The 17,943-nt window shown below is 47.5% G+C and overlaps 1 protein-coding gene across 2 annotated transcripts in view; it reads right to left on the bottom strand.

Moving 5' to 3' along the window:
• Window positions 1–17,256, bottom strand: part of FHIP1A (FHF complex subunit HOOK interacting protein 1A) — a 162,031-nt gene extending 144,775 nt beyond the window's left edge. The window contains exons 1-2 of one of the 2 annotated variants that reach the window (XM_090036388.1): window positions 16,925–17,256; window positions 14,725–14,832 (exon numbers count right to left, since the gene is read on the bottom strand). The gene's annotated coding sequence lies outside the window, so the exon portion shown is untranslated. The remainder of the gene's footprint in view (window positions 1–14,724; window positions 14,833–16,924) is intronic. The other variant, XM_090036387.1, reaches the window with a different exon arrangement.
• Between the last annotated feature and the right edge of the window lie 687 nt (window positions 17,257–17,943).

Raw genomic sequence — 17,943 nt, 5'->3', positions numbered from 1 at the left:
AGCTTATGATTTTGCTTTTTGTTACTACCGGAGGACCAGGTGAGGCTGTAGGGGTTGAAGGAGGCCTCAGGGCAGCTCCCCAGTAGCATGGGGGTTCCTGGTGCCCTGGGAGGTCACAGCAATCTGTGCCAGAGAAGGCACAGCAGTTTGGCGCCGGAGAGTGGCGCTGTGTTGAGGGGCATCCTGACCCTGGCCCCAGTGGGGCAGCATCGGGAGGAGCCCAGTGGGCATAGGGCCTGGGAAGGGGGTCTCAAGGCCACGCCTGAGCACTATTGAGCAAAGCCCAGTAGGGCGTAGGACCCGGGAAGGGGGTCTGAGGCCAGGCACGGCTAAGGCCACCTGAGCCTCAATCGTGGGAATCGCGAGCAAGCACACTGAGAAGCCCCCAGGAGAGGGCGAGCACACTGAGAAGCCCCCAGGAGAGGAGCCCTAGGAGCGGGCATCTAGGGACACAAAGGCCCAGGGAGGGGGAAAACGTAGAGGGAAGCCCAGGAAAGGGCAAGAGCATAGAGAAGGGCCCAGTGGGGCCACTTGGCGAAGGCAGGCCAGGACAGCGTCCATGAGGGCATGGGCCTTAGGAACAGACACAATAACGTCTGGAATATCTGAGAGGCTTGGGGCGTGGTATTAGGGGTGGTAGGAGCCACGCACAACCCATAAGGCAGAAGGTACCTAATCAATCGTGGGGCCAGAATAAATACTAGCACCATGTCCAAGGGAACAGTAGGCAGCCTCCCTTATGAACTATAGAACCATCAAAGACGTGGTGGGCGAGAACGAGGGTGCATGACAGACAACTTGGCATGGTAGGGGCACCAGGAGAGATCATGGCCGCTCCTGGGTCCCCGCCCTGTGACAAGGACAGAGCCATGGGAAGTTCATTAAGGGGGCAGAGGAGGGATGGGGAAGGGGGGCGGCTCCCCACCACTGTGCAAACCCCTGGCGGAGGCGTGGGAGGGATGTCCCCCCCACCAGATTTGTGCACAGGGCGAAGGTGGCCTGCCTGCTGCAGTCTCAGGGTGGCTATAGCCCTCCAAGATATCCCTAGCACCACTGCTGCTGCTACCCACCTCATGCAGCTGAGCCTGTCCCACCCCTGCCCACTTTGATTTCATAGATTTCATAGACATTAGGGCTGGAAGGGACCTCGGGAGATCATCGAGTCCAGCCCCCCGCCCAAAGGGCAGGAAGTCAGCTGGGGTCATAGGATCCCAGCAAGATAAGCATCCGATTTGCTCTTGAAGGTGTTCAATGTAGGTGCTTGAACCACCTCCGCTGGCAGACTGTTCCAGACCTTGGGGGCTCGGACAGTAAAGAAATTCTTCCTTATGTCCAGCCTGAAATGGTCATGCAGGAGTTTGTGACCGTTCAACCTCGTCATCCCTTGGGGCGCTCTGGTGAACAGACGTTCCCCCAAATACTGGTGGTCACCCCTGATAAACTTATAGGTGGCCATCAGACCACCCCTGAGCCTGCGCTTTTCCAGGCTAAAGAGTCCCATGGCTCTCAGCCCGTCTTCGTAAGTTCTGTTTTCCTGACCTCTGATCATGCGCGTGGCTCTCCTCTGGACTCTCTCAAGCTTCTCCACATCCTTTTTGAATTGTGGAGCCCAAAACTGGACGCAGTACTCCAGCTGCGGCCTCACCAAGGCCAAGTACAAGGGGAGAATGACGTCCCGGGAGTTGCTCGAGAAGCATCTCTGGATGCACCCCAGCATTTTGGTCGCTTTACTAGCCGCAGCATCGCATTGCAGGCTCATGTTCAATGATGACCCCCAAGTCTTTTTCTTCTGTAGTACTAACCAACGTAGCACTGCCGAGCCTATAAGGGTGCTGCTGGTTTTTCCTCCCAAGGTGGAGAACCTTGCATTTTTCGGTGTTAAACACCATCAGGTTCTCGTCTGCCCATTTGCTGAGCTTGTCCAGGTCAGCCTGGATCACCCGCCTATCTTCTGGCGTGGATGCTTTGCCCCAAAGTTTGGTGTCATCGGCGAACTTGGCCAGTCCACTCCTGACTCCAATGTCCACATTATTAATGAAGGTGTTGAACAGTATGGGTCCCAGGACAGAGCCTTGAGGGACCCCACTGGTTACAGGGCACCATGATGAGTGACTGCCATCAATCACAACCCTCTGGGTCCGACCACGAAGCCAATTTCCCAGCCAGCGGATCGTGGTGGAGCCAAAGCCACAACCGGCCAGTTTGGCCAAGAGGTGATCATGGGATACCAGATCAAAAGCTTTTTTGAAGTCAAGATATATGACATCAATCTCTTCTCCCTTGTCCAGGTGATAGGTCACCTGGTCATAGAAGGAAATGAGATTGGTCAAACAAGACCTACCCGCAACAAACCCGTGCTGGCTATCCCTTAGAATGTTAGCCTGGGCCAGTCCCTCAAGGATGGCCTTCTTAATAAAATTTTCTAAGATCTTCCCCAGGACAGAAGTCAGGCTAATGGGCCTGTAGTTAGCCAGATCCACTCTCCTCCCTTTTTTGAAGATCGGCACCACATTGGCCTTCTTCCAGTCTTCGGGCAGTACACCAGAGCGCCAGGAGTTTTCAAAGATCCGTGCCAGGGGCTGGGCTATGACGCTCACCAGCTGCTTGAGTACCCTGGGGTGCAGATTATCAGGGCCGGCTGACTTGAAGGTATCCAGCTTCTCAAGGTGTTCCTTCACGAGGTCAGCATTGATGGAGGGTAGGGGATCCCCCTCACCCAGATTTCCCTGTCCCATAGCAGGCATGGGCATCCCATGTGACCGATGAAAGACTGACGCAAAGTACCTATTTAATAGGTTGGCTTTTTCCTGGGCGTCAGTTGTCAGTTGCCCCATCTGGTTTAGCAAGGGTCCAACATTGCCCTTGCTTTTCCTCCAGCTCCCCACATATCTGAAAAAGGACTTTTTGTTGTCCTTGATGCTTGAAGCTAGTTGGAGTTCAGCTGCAGCCTTGGCTTTCCTGGTTTGCTCCCTGCAGGACCGGACCAGCGCGGAGTAATCCTCCTTGGAGGTGAATCCCGTCCTCCATCCTTTGTAGGCTTTCCTTTTTAGCCACAGTAGGTCCGCTAGGTCTCTGGAGAGCCAGGGGGGCTGCTGTGCCTTCTTGCTGCCTTTCCTCCGTGTTGGAATAGATTTAGCTTGTGCGCTGAGGATTGCTTCCTTTAGAAGCAACCACTCTTCTTGAACTCCCATTTCCCTGGGGTCATGGTCCCTGAGGGCCTGACCGACTAGCCTCTTGAGCTTGTCAAAGTCGGCTTTTCTGAAGTCAAGGACTTCTGCGTTGCTGACTGACTTGCCAGCTTTACGGCGGATGGTGAAGGTGATCAGCTCGTGGTCGCTGTCACCCAACTTCCCATCAATTACTAGGTTGCTGATTAGGTCGTCCCCCGTAGCCAGTACCAGGTCAAGCAGCACTTTGCCTCTCGTTTGAATACAGCCCTGGCTCTAGCTCTGGCCCCCCTGCCAGGAAAAGTCTGGCGCAGCCCCTGGCCATAAGCCCACATTGGGCAGTCTGCCCTTGCCCCACACAAATCCAGGGGGCGACATGCCCCCCATGCCATCCCCCTCCCAACCCCTCCTGTGCCCATGGATGAACCACCCATGGCTCTGCCCTGCTCCCTGTGCTTTGATCTGCGCCCCCCTCAGCCCCCTCCCCTCAACAGACTTACTGGCAGGACACTACTCTCCAAGCTGCCAGGCTGCATTCCTGTGAATCGGCTATCACAGTGGGTCCCAAACTTTTTATTCTGCAGACCAGCAAACTACAGACCAGCAATGACTAGCATACTGCAGGGCAGGCAACCAACCCTTTTTTATACTCATTATAAAAAAGGCTTGTCTGTTGGTCTGCAGTATGCCAGTCACTTCTGGACTTCTGGTCCGGCAGCCAACCCTCCTACAGATCAGCAGCCAACCCATACCAGGCCGCAGTCTGGGGGTTGGAACCCCTGGGCTATTGGATCAGTATCAGCTGATACAGCTGGTTTTATAATTGGCTATCAGTATCAGCCAAGAAAATCTTTATCGGTGCACCCCTAATATACTCAAAAACAAGCAATTTCCAATCCCCCATGAAAAACCCATATAACATGTATTTCTACCCTTTCAGATTTCAAAGTTAAAAAAGCCATTGAATAATACCACACAATACTGAAACATCTCTCACTTGAAATATAACAGAAAAAAAAATAAACTCCTCTGTCCATTCTGTCTCAAAACATTAGAAGTAAAATATGCTAAAATGCACCTGCTTTGTACATGCACCATTTATTCAACATGGGGGTTACAATACAGCTATTAAGAATTAGAAAAGCCATCCACAAACACACACGCAAAAGAGATTCATGACAATCCACTCTTCAATAACATTTAGGTACAAACCTCGTCTTCAATTTTTGAAACAAGATGAGTATTTGAAGAGTCTAAAAATTGTTACACATCCAAATACTTTATCTACGTCAAACATTTAAAACTAAAACTTCACTGCTACACTGAAATGCAGCACACACCTTATTTTCACACACCTTGAAGAACTATCATTAGAAAGCTCTGTCCTGCAAGTACAAGCATACCATGAAATGTAAATTTCTTGCACTGCAATTATATTTCTATACTTGCCATTTTAAAGATCAACTGATGCAGTATGGATTCTATAATCTGCTGTGCTATTGCCACTGCTCATAGCTTTGAAAGTGGTAACTGAAATGAACATTCAAGTCTGTTTAGCTGCTACTATTCAGACCCTAGAGATAAGCGCTCAAATTGTCAAGGATTATATGGGAGAAAATACATGAAAAGGGGAGAAAGAATCATAAGGTTAGTATAAGAGCTCTTTTTCATTTCCTCTCCTTACAACAGTCAGAGGCAAAAAGATTCAACACCCTTCCAACAGTTACGGAAATTAAGCTCCAAATGCATCACACTTCTATAAGATACAAAAAGATCCGAGATAATATTTCAGGATCCTGGATCCTTAGTGATCCTGTCTCCCAAGGTACCAAAGTGGGAATGAGCCAGGATTCTCACCAAAGCAATTTCTGTAGACTTAACTGTTGAGGCTGTTCCACTGTCATCTGCCCAAAAGATCTCTCAAAAGTTTCAGAGATTTCATAGAGCACCTACATTGAACACCTTCAAGAGCAAATCGGATGCTTATCTTGCTGGGATCCTATGACCCCAGCTGATTTCCTGCCCTTTGGGTGGGGGGCTGCAAGGGACTTCGGAAGATCATTGAGTCCAGCCCCCCACCCAAAGGGCAGGAAATCAGCTGGGGTCATAGGATCCCAGCAAGATAAGCATCCGATTTGCTCTTGAAGGTGTTCAATGTAGGTGCTTGAACCACCTCCGCTGGCAGACTGTTCCAGACCTTGGGGGCTCGGACAGTAAAGAAATTCTTCCTTATGTCCAGCCTGAAATGGTCTTGTGGTAGTTTATGACCGTTCGACCTTGTCATCCCTTGGGGCACTCTGGTGAACAAACGTTCCCCCAGATACTGGTGGTCACCCCTGACAAACTTATAGGTGGCCATCAGATCACCCCTGAGCCTGCACTTTTCCAGGCTAAAGAGTCCCATGGCTCTCAGCCCGTCTTCGTAAGGTCTGCTTTCCTGACCTCTGATCATGCGCGTGGCTCTTCTCTGGACTCTCTCAAGCTTCTCCACATCCTTTTTGAGTTGTGGAGCCCAAAACTGGACACAGTACTCCAGCTGCGGCCTCACCAAGGAGAGAATGACATCCCGGGATTTGCTTGAGAAGCATCTATGGATGCAAGCCAGCGTTTTGGTCTCTTTATTAGCCGCAGCATCACATTGCAGGCTCATGTTCATCGTGTGGTCAATGATGACCCCCAAGTCTCTTTCTTCTGTAGTGCTAGCCAGCGCAGTACTGCCAAGTCTATAAGGATGCTGCAGGTTTTTCCTCCCAAGGTGGAGAACCTTGCATTTTTCGGTGTTAAACACCATCAGGTTCTCATTCGATCATTTGCTAAGCCTGTACAAGTCAGCCTGGATCACCCACCTGTCTTCTGGTGTGGATACTTTGCCCCAAAGTTTGGTGTCATCAGCGAACTTGGCCAGTCCACTCCTGACGCCAATGTCCGCGTTATTAATGAAGGTGTTGAACAATATGGGTCCAAGGACAGAGCCTTGGGGGACCCCACTGGTCACAGGACACCATGATGAGTGACTTCCATCAATTACTACCCTCTGGGTCCAACCACAGAGCCAACTTCCCAGCCAGTGGACCCAAGGCCACAACCGGCCAGTTTCGCCAAGAGGTGACCATGGGATACCAAATCGAAGGCTTTTTTGAAGTCAAGATATATGACATCAATCTCTTCTCCCTTGTCCAGGTGATAGGTCACCTGGTCATAGAAGGAAGTGAGATTGGTTCAAGCAAGACCTACCTGCAACAAACCCATGCTGGCTATCCCTTGGGATGCTGGCATCGGCCAGTCCATTAAGGATGGCCTCTTTAATAAACTTTTCTAAGATCTTCCCCGGGATAGAAGTCAGGCTGATGGGCCTATAGTAAGCCGGATCCACTTTCCTCCCTTTCTTGAAGATAGGTATCACATTGGCCTTCTTCCAGTCTTCGGGCACTACACCAGAGCGCCAGGAGTTTTCAAAGATCCGTGCCAGGGGCTGGGCTATGACACTCGCCAGCTCCTTGAGTACCCTGGGGTGCAGATTATCAGGGCCGGCTGACTTGAAGGTATCCAGCTTCTCAAGGTGTTCCTTCACGAGGTCAGCATTGATGGAGGGTAGGGGATCCCCCTCACCCAGATTTCCCTGTCCCATAGCAGGCATGGGCATCCCGTGTGACTGATGAAAGACTGACGCAAAGTACCTATTTAATAGGTTGGCTTTTTCCTGGGCGTCAGTTGTCAGTTGCCCCATCTGGTTCAGCAGGGGTCCAATGTTGCCCTTACTTTTCCTCTGGCTCCCCACATATCTAAAAAAGGACTTTTTGTTGTCCTTGATGCTCGAAGCTAGTTGGAGTTCAGTTGCAGCCTTGGCTTTCCTGGTTTGGTCCCTGCAGGACAGGACCAGTGCAGAATAATCCTCCTTGGAGGTGAATCCCGTCCTCCATTCTGTGTAGGCCTTTCTTTTTAGCCTCAGGAGGTTGGCTAGGTCCCTGGAGAGCCGGGGGACTGCTGTGTCCTCTTACTGCCTTTCCTCCGAGATGAAATAGACTTAGCTTGTGCATTGAGGATCGCTCCCTTGAGGAGCAACCACTCTTCTTGAACTCCCCTCTCCCTGGGGTCATGGTCCTTTAAGGCCTGACTGACAAGCCTCCTGAGCTTGTCAAAGTTGGCTTTCCTGAAGCCAAGGACTTCCATGTTGCTGACTGACTTGCTAGCTTTACAGCAGATGGTTAAGGTGATCAGCTTGTGGTCACTGTCACCCAGCTTCCCGTCGATCACTAGGTCACCAATTAAGTCATCCCCAGTAGCCAGTACCAGGTCGAGCAGCGCTTTGCCTCTCGTTGGCCCATAGACTTCTTGAGTCAGGTAGAAGTCATCCACACACGAGAGGAAGCTTTGCAACTGCTCGGATTTTGCTGAGTGGTCCTCCCACGCGATGTCCAGGTAATCGAAGTCACCCATGACATCCATGGTCCTGGAGCATGCGGCCTCAGCCAGTTCCCGGGCGAACTCCTGGTCAAGCTTTGGCCCCTAGGGAGGAGGCTCTTCTCAGCCAGACTGGCTCACCTACTCCACCGGGCTTTAAACTAAGCCCGTTGGGGGACGGGGGGGGACTACCGCCACTGCTGGCCCGCTGAACAACCCTTGCAAAGCCAGCGGGCCAAGGCACTTAAGGGAGCCCACCCCTGCCCCAGCCCTGGTACAATCTGTATCCAGCCCTGATGTCTATGAAATCTATGAAAGAGCGGGCTGTAGTCATGAAAACCAAAGCCTTCCTGTATACACCAGAGCCGCAGTTTTTGGTTGAACTACGTGGTTGATTTATTCCCCTCCCTAGAGACTCTTACAAGCCCCTTATTCTACAAATCCTACGTGCTCCTGTTCTTACTTCTGAATATTTAAACATACTCTTTCACAATAAACTGTTTAGGTCACATGATCTGCTCTTGAGGCACCCTGGATGATTACAGTAATGCTGCAAGGTCATGAAATGTTGATGTAGAATTAATGCCTTTTTTAAACCTAATCCTTTTCTATTTTAAAATGATTGCCAAAAGTTCTGTCCAAATGCCACCCCTTGTAACATAGTCTGTCTGTGTGTACCATTACAACAGAATGTATCCCCAGCTGCTACTACCTCACAAAGAACAGTGAATTTCTACTAGTTGATTCACTGCACAGAGAGCTGTTAAGGTAATGATCAAACCAGGAGTAAGCAGTAGATGTAAGCCATTCATAGCTTACCGTTTCCTAACACAGCCACACTGAAATGCAAAGCATTACTATTGCTTTTAAATTTTAAATTGGCAACCAAAGGAATAAGATACCATTTTATACATCTTTAATCCATGCAGGTTTAAAAAAACATATCCATAAATAAAGTAATTCAAACCAAATACTATCGAATCTTACTGAGAACTATCAGGAAGTGTTTGTGCAAATATATATACTGCTGTTTCAGCTATGAGTTCTTCCTTACAGCCAAAAGATTACGAGAAAGTGTGTAATTGGTGGAGAACACAGCCTGCTTCCTTGTACTTCAGAAGAATTTTCTTCAGCTGTTTTACCATGCTGACTTGAATTTCAGAAAGAGTCATTTGATATGGATAGCCTTCCAAATGTACATATAAAATGTATTTCATCTGTTACACAGAGATCCATTCAATTCTTGTTTTTCAAGGACAATTTGAAATTAGAATACATAATAAATGCAATGTTTTTTAAACCACCTTAGTTATTTTGGTTTTTGTCTGTGTAAAAATGCTATTACACTAAGGCCTTGTTTATTTTTTTTTAAGGAACTGAGGGGGTTTCAAGGAGAGAGAAAAAAGAGATATACAAGCAATACATAAATTGCTCTAATTTATGCTGATTTTCAGATATCAATACATTTGCATTCATTGTCTGAAACACCAAGAGGCAATTATTTAAGCTAGAGGAATCTAAGCTTTGCACAACGAACGCCAAATTAGCAGTTTTTCACAGTTTAGTAGCTCTATCAGCATCCAACCTATGCAACTGTAGGTCCTGTTTATTCAAGGAAATTCTTCAAAAAATCTCAACACAGATAACACTAGCTGACTTCTACTGGCATGAGTGTACTGGGAAGTCCAAACAGAAACTAGCTGCCAGCAGCTACCAGCTTTTTAAAAAAAAAGGTACCATCTAATTACCAGGATGTTTAAAATATCTACAGTATTTGGCACTCACTTTACTGTACAGCTTCCCAGCTTAAGGGAAAGTATGAAGTTAGAAATAATAAGAAATGTCTGCAAAATGTACAGACAAGGTTCTCTGGGTAAGTCTGGCATCTTTTTATTAGACCAACTAAATAGTTGGAAAAAATTTTCTTAGCAAGCTTTTGGGTTTAAAAACACTCCGTCAGGCCTGAACACTTGATACTGGCTGGAGCATTGGGCTCAGAGAGTAGTAATCAATAGCTTGATGTCTAGTTGGCAGTCAGTCAGTCCTGGAGCCAGTTTTGTTCAATGTCTTCATTGATGACCTGGAAGATGGCATAGAGTGCACCCTCAGCAAGTCTACAGATAACACAAAGCTGGGGGGGAGTAGTAGATACACTGGAGGTTAGGGATAGGGTTCAGAGTGACCGAGACAAAAATTGGAGGATCAGGCCAAAAGAAATCAACAAGGACAACTGCAAAGACCTGAACTTAGGACAGAGCAATCCCATGCACCAGTACAGGATGAGGTCTGACTGGCTGGGCACCAGCTCTGCAGAAAAGGACCTGGGGGTTACACTTTACAATAAGTGGAATATGAGCCAGGAATGTGCCCTTGTTCTCAAAAAGGTTAACAGTGTACTGCGCTGCATTGGTAGGAGTGCTGCCAGTAGGTCAAAGGAAGTGATTCTTCCCCTCTATTCAGCACTGGTGAGGCCACATCTGGAGTACTATGTTCAGCTTTGGGACCCCCATTACAGAAAGGGTGTGGACAAATTGGAGAGAGTCCAGCAGAAGGCAACAAAAACAGCGAGGGGGCTGGGAGACATGACTTATGAGGAAAGACTGAGGGAATTGGGCTTATTTAGTCTAGAGAAGAGGAGACTGAGAAGGGATTTAATAGCAGCTTTCAACTACCTGAAGGGGTGTTCAAAAGAGGATGGAGTTAAACTGTTCTCAGTGGTGGCAGATGACAGAACAAGGAGCAATGGTCTCAAGTTGCAGCAAAGGAAGTTTAGATTAGATTTAGGAAGAATTTTCTCACTAGGAGGGTAGTAAAACACTGGAACAGGTTACCCAGAGAGGTAATGGAAGTTCCATCCTTCAAGGTTTTCAAAACCCAGCTAGACAAAGCTTTGGCTGGGATGATCCAGTTGGAGTGGTCCTGCTTTGAGCAGGGAGTTGGACTAGATGACCTCCTGAGGTCCCTTCCAGCCCTCACTTTCTATGATTCTAAAACTGTACAACCACTCCTGAACAGTGGGACTAAGACTACTGCAAGTGGCCCACAGCAGGTCAGAAATCATACCAGGCTCCAAATGCCTTTAATAGAATCTAATGATAAGGGTGTGTGGCTGTTCACAAGAAATCTTGAGGGCTGACAATGTTACACTGGTTCAAAAAATTCTGGAACCGTGCGGCAGTAGTTCTTAGGATACTGAGGCAGTTGGACAAATACGAAAAAGCAAAGCTAAGAGCAGGTACTCCATATCACATTCTTTCTATAGCAGGTGGGCATCCACACAAGCGAATGCTGTCACTCTAGAAATCATTAATTTTTATTTCATAGCTACATGTCTCAGAGTAGGAGGGTTCTGCACAAGTGAAAGAGAAAATAAACATCAACACTACCAGGAAAGAGGAACTTCCTTTAAAATCAATCCATATCTGTCTGGTTTAAAGTCCACACCACTATTTCCTTCCAGGTCCAGGCCTGAGAAAGGTATTTATCAAAATGCCAAAAATTGGAGTTTTACATATGTTTCTTTGATGGTCCACGGATTTTCTCATTGGGATATGATATGATTTGGTCTTATGATGTCATTCATCATACGCTATGTTTATAGGCCATAAATGGAACAACATATTGTACTAAATGTATTGATAGGCTTTTTTTTCTTTTTAATAAAACAATGAGGCAGATGCTTCAGACTTGAAGTGTGAATATAAAAATAATGTCTTTGTACTTAACATATCTGCTCCCTCTGCATCTTATATATACATACACACACACATACAACCAATTTTATAAATAAATATTACTTCATTAACAATGCCAGTACAACTGTGAAGCAGAAGGCTGAATTCTCTTCAACCTTTGAAGAGGGGAAGGTGAGAGTAGGGGTGCTGCCACACATGTAGCTCCAGTCACTCCTCCCACATACCCCTTTCCAAATCTTCAATGTGCTCGTGTTTGTGTTCAACTGGGGTTAATTCCCGACTAGTGCCAATTAATTATCCTGTATTTCACTGATTGTTAAGCATTAAATAGACATAGTCCACACTTAGATTTATTAGCATAACTATATAGAGCTGGTCTACACTATGGCAAGCCTTTTATAGCTAAACAAGGAAACCAGTCTATAAACCTTTTTACAGCTTATGCCAGCAAGTGTCTTTTGCTGGTGTAATTTTCACCAGTTTCCCATGTAAAAAATCTGTACTAGCCCAAGGACTTGTTTTTCTGGTATAAACTGCATCTTTGCACACCACAACCATACCCCTACCCAAGACTACTGAAACAAAAAATCTTGTAAGCATGGCCTATTGCTATATCAGTAAGAGAAGTAGCTTCCTGTCAGCAAGAGTTGTTCACAAAAGCCATCATTAAAGATGTTCTCATACCAGTGTATATTTATTTTACTAAACTGCAATTATTTACATCAGCATAAGTACTATTATAAAGTATAAATATGCTTCAACTCTATAAGGGATTTCTTTTATATTAGCTATATCAGCACAGTTAAAACCAGGACGACTCATGCAAAAACAAGGCATCAGGCTAATTTTCAAATTCTGAGGTCCTGTTTCCTCACATGTAGAAGCAGACAATTCATCTTTGAGCTCTGGAAGTCTAATTGTTATTAGGACAGAGAAAGCAACAAATACTATTATGTAGGGTCAGACAATGCAAGATCATGTTGCATACTGCCTGGCTCCTCCCCACCCAGCCTTCTGTCATTATCACCAAACCAAGTGGAAGATATTTTTTACTAAATTAAAATCAGTGGCATAAAAATCCACTGCTCTTCATTCAGACCAAATTAAAGCAATCCAGTGCCACAGAAAGACCTTACCTAGAACTCCCTCCCTCTCTTGGGACACCAGCATGTTTTAAGGCTTTAAGACATTCAAAAAGTCCAGGCAGAATTGGTGTAAGTTAAGTGGTTTTCTGTACAAATGTAGTTTAGATCAGTAGCAAATAGAATGTACATTAGGCCTTTGGTGGGAGGTGGGGGAAATCTTACACTAGGTTCCGCCATTCTTAAATCAATCTATGTGTGCCGAACTTCTTTTCTGTTATGGGTATAGACTGGTTTCCAATTACTTATACGAGTAGAAATGCAATGTCTATACTTGGCCTAAAGTAACAATGGAAGAGGTAACTTGTGTCCACAATCTCAAACCTGGGGCCTTGGTCTAACAAAACAGACACTTATCTCAGCCTGCTACCCCATCGCTAGTCATCCGGCTTTGTCAATGCTTGTGTGAAGCCTCTAGTAGGGGTCAGGTCACTCTCCACTTCCCACATATAAACCCCTGACCCAAACAGCCAATGTTTGGGCAACACAGCAATCTGGATTAAGATTGCTTTGCTACTCCCTCTAGCTTGCTCCTTAGCTTTGGTCTGTTCGATCTCCCATCTTCTTGACTAGCTTCATCCCTGGACTTCACTCTTGGATTCACCTCCTGGCTTTCTGCCTAGTTCAACCCCTATGGCTGGTTGATCAGATTTATCTAAGATGCCTGAAGCCTCCAGCAGTGCCTAACCTTCTGCCTACTCCTTGTCACCAACGTGGCTGGCCAGGGTCAGCTGACTTTCTACTTTCCCATATAAACCCCTGCACAGGAACAGGAAGTGTCTGGGCAACAGGACTAAATTTGATCTGATTGCCCTATGCTTGATCTCATCCCAGCTGGCTCTGACTTTGTTGTCAGATTGACCTCCTGGCTACCTGACCTGGTTTGTCCCTGGATTCTGTTAGCTTCTTCTGACCCTGGTTGTCACCTCAATCCCTGAGTTGACCCAGATCTGGCTATCCATTATGTGGTATGACAACAATGTAAATTCTTTATTGCATAACGCACTTCCAAGTGTGAAGAAAAAAGTCAGAAAAATACTATTATTTCAGAAGATAACTGCCTGCATGTGGGCTTATACAAAAATAATTACTATGAAATCTCATTAAATGTCTTAGTAACTCTTAGTCTGCTATTGTACTGTACTATAAAAAGGGCTCGAGGAAGTTCAAAACTCTCAGTGATTAAGCTAGAGAAACTTAAATAAACACTGCATGACTTAGTTGAGATAGAAAGACCAATTGATAATTACTAGTAAACCAGAAATGAAAAGCCAAAATGAAAAAAGAATAAGATAAGAGTTTAATAAACAAGAGTGCCTGTAAAAGTAAAATACAGCTACGTAACAGTGACAAATGTTAAGATTAAAACAAAAGCTCAGGAAGATAATGGCCTGAACACAAAATAATTAAACTCTCAAATGGAGTACCAATAATACTAGGCACTAGTATCTGCTGTAAGAGTAGGAAGAGTAAAGTGCTGATGGTCAAATAGCACAGGGACAAGCTATGTTCGGGAGGAAGTTCAAGAGCTGTAATAAGGTTATCCCAAGATGAGCAAAGCTGCATGTTAAATGTTTGAGCATGCAACTCAAATACACTAGGTCTAACCCAGTGGTGCTTAACCTTCAGCCTGCAGTGCCAAGTCATCTGACCTCCAGGGTTCCCCCACAAACTTGGTGGTAGGGGAGTGGTGGCAGCATTAACTGCCGTGGCTTCCACTGGATGTCTCCAAAAGCCAAAGCAATTAAAGCTACCACTGCTCTCCTGCTGCCAAATTTCTAGATCCATGGAGAGCCCTTCTGTCTGGATGACATGGCCTGCATGGCAGATCATACAAGTGAAAGCGATCATTCTGCAGCTGGATCCAGCACATGGGGTGGTAGATTCTGTGGATGTAGTTGCTCTGTGGTTAGATCCAGCAGGCAGGGCTGGGTCAGCATACCAGTTCACACCTACAAGCCTACCTACCCCGTGCTGGATCCAGTCCACAGATCAACCCAGTGCCACTCATCTGGACTGTGGGACCAGAAGACTGAGTACCACTAAGCTAGCCTATAATCCCATGCCACAAATCAAGACTCAAAAAGCTCTTGCTACGAAACTTTCTGAGTCAATGAGGTGTTGCTTTGCAGGGCATCAAAATAAAATAATATTAAAGGCATGAACATCAGTATTTGTACAAGTAAGTGCTTAAAACGTCTTTAAAACTCTTACACTGAAGAAATCTTTATACATTTCAAGTGATTAGGTAAGTAAAGAAGCTGAGCCAAGAGTCAGTGAGTCTAAACAGTTACAATAATGTACTGAGGTATGGCTTACCTTTTAAAAGGAGAAAGCAGATATGGAATTTAAAAGCTAATTTCCAATGTCCAAAGCAGTACTTTCTTATTGTAGCTGTCGGTTGTGAAACTAGAAAATTTGAACATCCTTCACGTCATTTGAGAGGTGGGAAAAGAAAAAGGAAAAGAAAAAAACTCAGTTTTCTTTAAATAATTTATAGTTTAGCCAGAGACAAGATAGATGAAAGTTCAAAGCAGTAAATTCAAAGTCAAATAAAGAGTCACTCTGGGCACTGGTATCACTAGCTCCCACAGTTAAAACAGATTAGAAACTCCCTTTCTTTTCTATACCTACTTCATCAATCTCTTCTTCTGAATAAATGGAGGAAAAATAGCCAATAGCAGAAAGTGATTGAAGAAATCTATCTTAATTGAGAAAGATAGTAGAGAAAGGGGATCCTGAGGTTCTGGCAACTCTCCAACTGCAACCACCTCTCTCTCACACCACTCCATGAAAGCACATGAAACTATTTTTACTTTATGAAATAAAGAGCTCAAGATCTGGAAGTCTCATTCACAAGCTAAAAGAAAGCTGGATACACCATGGCACTGAGATACATTTCCACAGCAGACAGACCCTGCACCTGTGCACAGACCCACTGAAATGTATACAGCTTTATAGGCAGACCCCAATCTAATTTTACCATGAGGGCCTACATTTTTTTTTATTGCCTATCAATTCACAAGGTGTTTTTGTTGTTGTTTACTTCAAAGGCTTTACTTGAAAAATGCTTCAAGATTCAGAAACACCCATAACTCTCTAGTACAAGAAGTAGTAGTGCCAGACTGGTGACTTGAAAGTATGACAACATTGTCAGGTGAGAGACTTAGTTTTGATTGAGTTGATTATCTCCCTCCCCTTCTCTCCTGAAAATATGCTTAAGCATTCAGGAAGTAAGACTACAATCTGGCTAGTAGCTCTACAAAAGGATCAGTGAAACCAAGAGGACATTGTACGGACACAGAGATCAGACTGTATGGAGCCCTGTGAAGGATTGGGGCTTTAGAATGTCCTGGGTCAACAAACAGCAATCACAGCCAAACTCAAGAAGTCCATCCTGGGTCAACTGGGAGGAAGGTAGCTACTGAATGATTAAAAAAACCAAAACAAAACACATTATTTTTTTTAACTGCTTTCCTTTTCTACACTGATGCAAGATAGCTACAGGTAAGAAAAGGAAGTGACCTTGGAAGCAAGGAACAGATCCAGAGTGCTGTCAAATGCACGATGTTTATCTCCTGTCCATGGTCAAAATCTAGGCCCTGATCTCACAAGCTGTTCTGTACCAGCAGGCTTGTGCAGCCTTGCAGAGAGCCCTGGCAGGGAAAGGGGGTCTCAGCTTGGACACAAGGATTTGCCTGCGGAGAGAAGCTGGATCAAGCCCTCCGGCCTGACGTGCAATATTAAGTAACCACACATTTTATGCTGAACCTCATTATTAATACTTTTTGTTCAACACCTGTGGGTGCTTCTGTCATGCCAGGGGAATGCAGGAAACACCAGCTGGGGCCTATTTGTTGCGCTGGACACCTAGTTGACTACAAGCCTCCCTCAACTGGGGAGCACAAGAGACTGGGGGGGAAGCACCAAAGGTGAAAACAGATGGGGGGAGAAACCCCACATCAGGAGAAACATCACCTCAATCTCACTGAAACCCACATCAAGTGACACCAAGTGACTGTCATCTCAATCTCTGTTGAAACCCCACATCAAGTGGCATGAGCATCACAAGGCCGGGGGGCCAAGGCAAGCGCAGTGTTGGCAGCAGAGACATGGCTGCAATGAGCTCCTGCAGGCGGCCGCAGCGGTGCTGGCGGCAGGAGGGGCGACCAGCAACCACCTGCAGGCGCAGAGCCAGCCGTGGCCAATCTCAAGGGGTGCCCGTGCACCTGTGTGCACCCCCTACATGTTGCCAAGTGACAGTCACCTCAGTCTCTGCTGAAACCCCGCATCAGGTAGCACCAAGTGACCATCACCTCAATCTCTGCCACTGCCTCAGCCCCAAAATTTCCCGTGACCTGCCTTTCTGCCCGGGAGGAGGCACAGGAGGCAGGCGGTGGGCAAGCGAAAGGGGCTGAGGGCAAGCGGAGCTACGCTACCCCGCCCGCGAGGCCGGGCCAGAGGCTGGGGAAGCGCGGTTTGCGCTGGGGGAGGAAGGGGCAGGCGGTGGGTAACTTACTTGGCGCTGCCTCCCGCACCCGTGGCCGGCTCTGCTCCCTGCGGCTCCGCGGAGGGCGGCGAGGCAGGGCGTGGCGCCGGCGGCCCGGGGCTGTCCCGGGGGACGCGGCGCCGCCTTCCCTTGCTCGGCAAGAGAAAGGCGATTAAGCCGGGATTATTCCCCGTGACCTCCAGCGGGCACCGCTGGGCGGGAGGAGGGGAGCCGCCGCCGCCGCCGCGTGGCCGGGGCGGTGGGACCCGGGCAGCGGCGCACGTGCAGGGGCGGCAGGTGAGCCCCGTGGCGGCGCCGGCCACTCGGGGCAGCGACGGGGAAAGTTCAGAGGCGGCGGCAGCGGCGGCGGCGGGCGGGGAGGAGCGGCCGGGACCTGAGGGCCCCAACGGCCACACCTCCCGGCGCTGCGCCGCTCCGCCCCCAGGTGTCCCCGCCCGGACCCGCCCTAGCCCCCCCGGGCCGCTGGGCTGGTAACTGGGCACGTTGCGTGCGTGCGGCGCTGCACGAGACAGCGTGGCAGGGTGCGTGAGAGCCGCCTTACAGCAGCGCGGAGTCACAGAAAGTGGGGCTGGCAGGGACTCGGGAGGGCATCTAGTCCAACCCCCGCTCAAAGCAGGACCGACACCGACTGGATCATCCCAGCCAAGGCTTGGTCTAGCCGGGGCTTAAAAACCGCCACGGATGGAAAGTCTTCAACCTCTCTGGGTAACCTGTTGCAGTGCTTTGCTACCTTCCTAGTGAGACAGTGCTTCCTAATATCTAACCCGGGGCGGGCAGTTATTTTGGGCAGAGGGCCGCTTACTGAGTTTTGGCAAGCCATCGAGGGCCACATGACAGGCAGCCCAGGGCAGATAAATATTAATTTTCTACATTTTTAGGGGCCCCGCAGGCTGGATAGAATGGCCTGGTGGGCCGCATCCAGCCCCCAGGCCACATTTTGCCCACCCCTGATCTAACCTCAACTTCCCTTGCTGCAACTTGAGACTGTTGCTCCTTGTTCTGTCATCTGCCAAGATTGATAACAGCCA

This window comes from Crocodylus siamensis, chromosome 2 (genome assembly GCF_052110815.1).
Source record: "Crocodylus siamensis isolate JL-2025a chromosome 2, ASM5211081v1, whole genome shotgun sequence".
NCBI classification, from domain to species: domain Eukaryota; kingdom Metazoa; phylum Chordata; order Crocodylia; family Crocodylidae; genus Crocodylus; species Crocodylus siamensis.
Note: the sequence above shows the minus strand (reverse complement) of the source record. Positions and strands in the feature narration are given on the sequence as shown.